The following is a 6,560-nucleotide window of genomic DNA, read 5'->3' on the forward strand; positions in this document are numbered from 1 at the left end:
TTTGTCTTCCCAACTTTGCTCTGCAGGGCTTCTTGGCCAGCCATGGGAAGGAGAGGCCAAGAGAGCCAGGGCTCTTGAGTCTGAGGAGGAGGAGGCTTACAAGAGAGCTTATCCCTCTCTACAACTACCTGAATGGAGGCTATAGAGAATGGGAGGGAGATGGTCTCTTCTCACAAGTAACCAGCAAGACAAAAGAGAGGCAGAGAAGAGGGGCAGGATCACCCCCCCTGGTCCTACTGGGGTCCTGATGCATTCCAGGATGGAGCTGGCCTCCTTGGCCACCTGGGCACGCTGCTGGCTCATGTTCAGCCGACCGTCGATCAACACCCCCAGGTCCCTCTCTGCTGGGAGGGCAGCTCTCCAGCCACTCCTCTCCTCCAAAACTGTGCTGCTGGGGGTTGTTGTGGCCCAAGTGCAAGACCTGACATTTGGCCTGATGGAAATTCATGCAGTCGGCCTCAGCCCGCGGATGGAGCCTCTCTGGCACCCTCTGCAGATCCTCCCTACCCTTGGCCAGATCGACACTGCCACCCAGCTGAGTGTCACCTGCAAATTGACTGAGCGTGCACCCTCATCCAAATCAGCAAGAAAGATCTTAAACAGGAGCGGCCCCGGCACTGAGCCCTGATGATCACCACTTGTGACCAGCCACCAGCTGGATTTAACTCCATTCGGAACAACTCCTTGCACCCGGCCTGCCAACCAGTTGTTTATCCAGCAGAACACAGGCACTTCTTCCAAGCCGTGAACAGCCAGGTTCTCGGGGAGAATGCTGTGGGAAACCCTGCCAGAGGCCTTTGCTGAAGTCAAGGTACACAACATCCACAGCTCTTCCCACATCCAATAAGCAGAGTAGTTGATCGAAGGAGGAGATCAGGTGAGTCAAACAGGACCTGCCCTTCATCAACCCACGCTGCCTGGGCCCCATCAGATGGTGGCTGTGCAAGTACTGCGTAGCGGCACTCGGAAGGCTCCCTTCACCTGCCCTGAGACTGAGGTCAAACTGATGGGCCTGCAATTTCCCCAGTCATCCTTCTGACCCTTCTTCTATAGGGGGATTACATCAGCAGCTTTCCAGTCTTCTGGTCTCTCTCCAGCGAGCCAGGACTGCTGCTAAATGACGGAAAGCAGCTTGGTGAGCACTGCTGCCAGCTCTTTCAGCACTCGTGGGTGCATCCCAGCCGGTCCCATGGATTTGTGCAGATCCACGTAGTGCAGCAGGTAATTGACCATCTCCTTCTGGATTCTGGGGGGATCTCTCTGCTCCTGCTCCCGCTCCCTGTCCCCTAGCCTAGGCTGTTGAGTTCCTTGAGTATAACTGGTCTTGCTACTAAAGACTGAGGTGAAGAAGCTATTAAGCACTTCTGCCACTTCCTTACCTTTTGTTGTCATCTTCCTCCCTTCATCTATCAGGTGATGGGTGGGTCATCCTGGTCTTTCATTCTTGAGATATTTATAAAAGCTTTTCTTTTTCTCCTTACCTGTGCAGGCCAGATTAGTTTCTAGCTGAGCTTTGGACTTCTTGATTCCCTCCCTGCATAGCCTCACAGCATTTTTGTAGTATTCATGAGTGTCCTGTGCCTTCCTCCAGGGGTTGTAGATTCTCTTTTTTTCCTTGAGAGCCATCCAAAGTTGCTTGTTCAGCCAGGATGGTCTTCTGTGTCAGCCCTGAGTTGCCCTTACAGCCCTTGGCGATGGCCTGTTCCTGCACCTTCAAGAGGTTCTTCAAGAGAAGAGCATCGATCCTTCCTGGACTCCTTTCTCCTTCCAATCAGATTCCCAAGGATGGGAAAGGATGAGGGGAAATGGCTTTCAATAACACCCAGGGAGATTTAGGTTGGATGTCAGGGAAAACTCCATTCCAGAAATGCATCTTAAACACTGGAATGGGCTGTCCAGTGGTTGAATCAGCATCCCCAAATGTGTTTCTAAACCACACAGATTCAGTGCTTGGGGACATGGTTTAGCAGTGGGCTGGTAGAGCTAGGTTACTACTTAGGTTAAAGGTTGGACCCGATGATTCTGCAGAGCTTTTCCAACCTAAACATAGCTGTGATTCTGTGATTTCTACTTCACTGGGGCATTTTGACTGCTGTGTTGCTGCCTGGTGGCACTGCAACACAGGAGTGCCATCCCTCAGCCCATCACCCTTCAGAGAATCATCATAGAATCACAGAATCCTTTTGGTTGCAAAAGGCCTTTGCGATCACCTAAAACTGCCAAGTCCACCACCAAACCATGTCCCTAAGTATGCCCCTAAGGTCTTTAAACGCCTCAGGGGGTGATGGTGACTCAAGCACTTCTCAGGGCAGCCTGTTCCAGTGCCTGGCAATGCTTTCTCTGAAGCCCTTTTTTCCAAGTAGCCAACCTAAACCTCTCTGGCTTCTCAATGCCAATCCTCCTCTTTGCTCCCCTAACATTCATCTGCTGGCTTCCCGCCAGCCACGGGAAGGAGAGCCCCAGAGAGCCAGGGCATGAGTGGTCCCTCAGAGGTGCGAGAGCAGCAGATGAGAACTGAGCCAAAAGTGCCCAGAGGAGCCCCAACAAGGGGCTCTTCTCAGTGCTGCAGACGAGCAGCAGCAGGTGTCCCCTGGGGACACCCTTGGGTCCCACCCTGCGACTCTAGGAAAGTTTAGCACGAGGGCCACCTTCGTGGAGCAGGAGCGGCAGCACCTGGGCCAAAACGGCCCCAAGCAGCCCTGGCAAGGAGCCGTGCCCACTGCTGCAGAGGAAGGCAAAAAACCCCCGGGGACACTTAGGAGCCCACGGTGGGGGAAAAAAAGCCTTCCTTCCTCCCCCCAGCTGCAGGGCACGAGAGGCCACCTTGGTGGGGCATGAGCAGCAGCAGGCACTGAGCCCGAAGGGACCGGAGGAGCCCTGACAAGGGGTGATGCTCAATGCTGCAGAGGAAGGCAAAAAACCCCCGGGGCCCAGGCCCAATCTGCCCTGGGGGAAAATTCCTTCCTGACCCCAGCAGAGCTGGCGATCGGCTGCTCCCTCAGCATCTGAGCAAGACCTGCTTCCTCCTCCCACAGCCTGCTCACAGCTCCCAGGAGATGCCCAAGCCCTCCTCTCACTCAGCCTGCACTCACCTCAGGGGCTTTCCACAGTGGCCACATACCTGCAGCCTGATCCGCCTTGGCGGGAAGCGTCCTTCCCACGCCTGGCAGGACACCCGTGGGTGCTCCAAAAGCCATGGATTCTCTGAGGCTTGAAGCAGGATCTCTATCCCTCAGCCCTGTCAGGAGCTCGCCTAGCATTGCAGAACCTCCAGCAGCCTCCTCCAGCCTCCAGTTTTTTTCCCTCCAAGTAATGCCACTGCCTCCTCAGGGACATCCTCTTGGATGTCTTCAGGCTGCCTGCTGGGCCAGCTCTGGCAGCAGAACACTGGCTGGAGGAAGCCCCTTTTGTACTGCCCTGGGGCATTGTGACTGCTCTGTTGCTGGGGGGTGGAGTGGTGACGTGGGTCTGACAGGGTTGCCCTTGCCAACCCTCAGCCCAGCATCCTTTAGAGAATCATAGAATCACGGAATCACAGAATCACAGAATCATAGAATCACGGAATCATAGAATCAGAGGATCATTTGGCTTCCAGCAGTAAAATCTGTAAATGCCTGTGCCATTTCAAGAGGCATTCCCCATTTATCCCACCTTTTTGTCGTTTCATTCCAGAGGTAACCTCCTTCACACTCAAGGTTACCTACTGGTATGCCGGCCCCCAAATTTTGCCAGCAACTTCTTCCAATTAGAGAGCTTTGTAAGACCCATTGCTGTTTCCTCTTGCCCTTTCCAGGTTGTTTCCAGGTTCCAGGGTCAGTTCTGTTACACTCCACGGCTTCCCAGGGCCGCGTCTCCTTCTGATTGGTACCTCCACATACGTAACAATTAGTAACGTTTAGTGATTGAACAGTATTTTCAGTGAGATTTACAAAACGGATTTTAGCAACTGTGGGAATTTCGTATTTCACTCCAGTTCCAGTTGATGATAACACGAATGAAACAATAATCTGTGTTGCATTGATTCCCTAGATTTCTCTTTTATTACGGTACAGCTGGGGAGAAGTACTCCCCTTTTAATTGCTGCTTCCAACGGGGTCCCTTTGCACTCTTGAGGCCATCCCCATTCGGGAGCTGTACTCCAACAGGCACAACTCCATCCTCTGCCACCACAATAAGAACAACTCCTGTCGAGATATTCTGCATCCCAGCTGGAACAATTGGAAGGCGTTGATTTCTCAGGCCTGGGGCATTTATATATTTTTCACTTTCACTGTAAGACCTCCTCCATCCCAGATTCCCAGAACTAGAATATGTATACCACAACTAGCATTACCACAACTAGTAGTTGCACCGAGACTCAATATTCTTCTGCTAATGGTTCCATTTAATTAATAAAATTGCAGTAAGCAAAACAGCACTGGGTGCTGGGACCTGAGTCTCCGCTCCACTCACATGCACACCGTAAAGTTTAATCTTTTAGCTTCTCTTACATACTGTAATGCATATTCCTAACTATTCTAATACATATTCATGACTCTTCTAGGAGTAGGCCGGATTATGTTTCTTAGTTCTTGGAAGAGGTGGGCCTTCAAAGGCGCGCATGCCCACTTTATCTCTGAGGGCCTTTTTGACCCCCATCTGGTGGTCCTTGGATGAAGTCAGTAGTCTGCCTCAGTTTGCCCTCTTGTTACCCTTCCATTCCGCACACGCGCTCCTTCGCTCTTTCCTGGGCAACGCTCTGCAGTCAGCAGTAAAACCACCTTAACTTGCAGCGCTGTGTGGTGAGCAGCCAAATCAGCTTGGATTAGCACAACAGGATATGCACTGTAGCGTTTTCAAGGTACAGGAACTGCGGATGTCTTGTTTCTTCTTCCCCTAAGCCTTGTACTCACACAAAGAACAGTTCTACCTCATTCTAACGAATTCATGTGTTTGCATAGTTCACAATGTTGAAGGCGCATATATTATTAGTGCTCTCAAAGTTGGGTTAGCAAACACTTTCTAATTATTCCACAGGAATTCACAAACACACACATGTATTACAAAAGGAAGGACACAGATCACACGGGTTACAAGTGCTGCTCAGGATTTTATTCTGGTTTTCTCACTCTCTTTGAGAGCAGAAGCACAGATGTTCAGATGTTCAGAAAGAACATTGTAGCCAGGAGCAGGCTGATGCAGCCCTCACCTTAGCTGGAAAGAACATCACAGAGAGAGACAGCCACAGAACATCACAAATCCCATCCATCACCTGGAGAGCTGGATCCATGCTTCTTACGGTTAAGAAAAAAGACCCTGCTTTGCCAGACACAGGAAAGCAGGGAGCTGACGGATGCACAAAGAAGGTGCTCTCAAGCCCAAACTGGAAAGTGCTGGAAGGGGATTCTTCTCTCCTTTCTTTGCTAATGGAATTTTTCCTCATCATTTTTCCTCTTGGCATCCAAAGAAAAGCCAAAGAGACAGATTCCTACAGCTAGCTGAGAATGATCCCTTCAGAGAATGAAGAATTCCTTAGGTCAAAACTTCCAAGAGTACGGCAGCAGCAGGAATGCAGTCTGAGCAGTCCCTCTTTCGTGAAGATGGAGAAGTTGAAGAATTTCTTTAGAACACATCACACACAAAAGACGAGGAGGTGGTGTGTGGTATTTTCCAAAGTATTCCACTTCTCGATGCCAAGCCTCCTTTTTGTCTTCCCAACTTTGCTCTGCAGGGCTTCTTGGCCAGCCATGGGAAGGAGAGGCCAAGAGAGCCAGGGCTCTTGAGTCTGAGGAGGAGGAGGAGGCTTACAAGAGAGCTTATCCCTCTCTACAACTACCTGAATGGAGGTTCTAGAGAATGGGAGGGAGATGGTCTCTTCTCACAAGTAACCAGCAAGACAAAAGAGAGGCAGAGAAGAGGGGCAGGATCACCCCCCTGGTCCTACTGGGGTCCTGATGCATTCCAGGAAGGAGCTGGCCTCCTTGGCCACCTGGGCACGCTGCTGGCTCATGGTCAGCCGACCGTCGATCAACACCCCCAGGTCCCTCTCTGCTGGGAGGGCAGCTCTCCAGCCACTCCTCTCCAAACCTGTAGTGCTGCTGGGGGTTGTTGTGGCCCAAGTGCAAGACCTGACATTTGGCCTGATGGAAATTCATGCAGTCGGCCTCAGCCCGTGGATGGAGCCTCTCTGGCACCCTCCGCAGATCCTCCCTACCCTTGGCCAGATCGACACTGCCACCCAGCTGAGTGTCACCTGCAAATTGACTGAGCGTGCACCCTCATCCAAATCAGCAAGAAAGATCTTAAACAGGAGCGGCCCCGGCACTGAGCCCTGATGATCACCACTTGTGACCAGCCACCAGCTGGATTTAACTCCATTCGGAACAACTCCTTGCACCCGGCCTGCCAACCAGCTTTTTATCCAGCAGAACACAGGCACTTCTTCCAAGCCGTGAACAGCCAGGTTCTCGGGGAGAATGCTGTGGGAAACCCTGCCAGAGGCCTTTGCTGAAGTCAAGGTACACAACATCCACAGCTCTTCCCACATCCAATAAGCAGAGTAGTTGATCGAAGGAGGAGAT

This window comes from Heliangelus exortis, chromosome 2 (assembly GCF_036169615.1).
Source record: "Heliangelus exortis chromosome 2, bHelExo1.hap1, whole genome shotgun sequence".
NCBI classification, from domain to species: Eukaryota; Metazoa; Chordata; class Aves; order Apodiformes; family Trochilidae; genus Heliangelus; species Heliangelus exortis.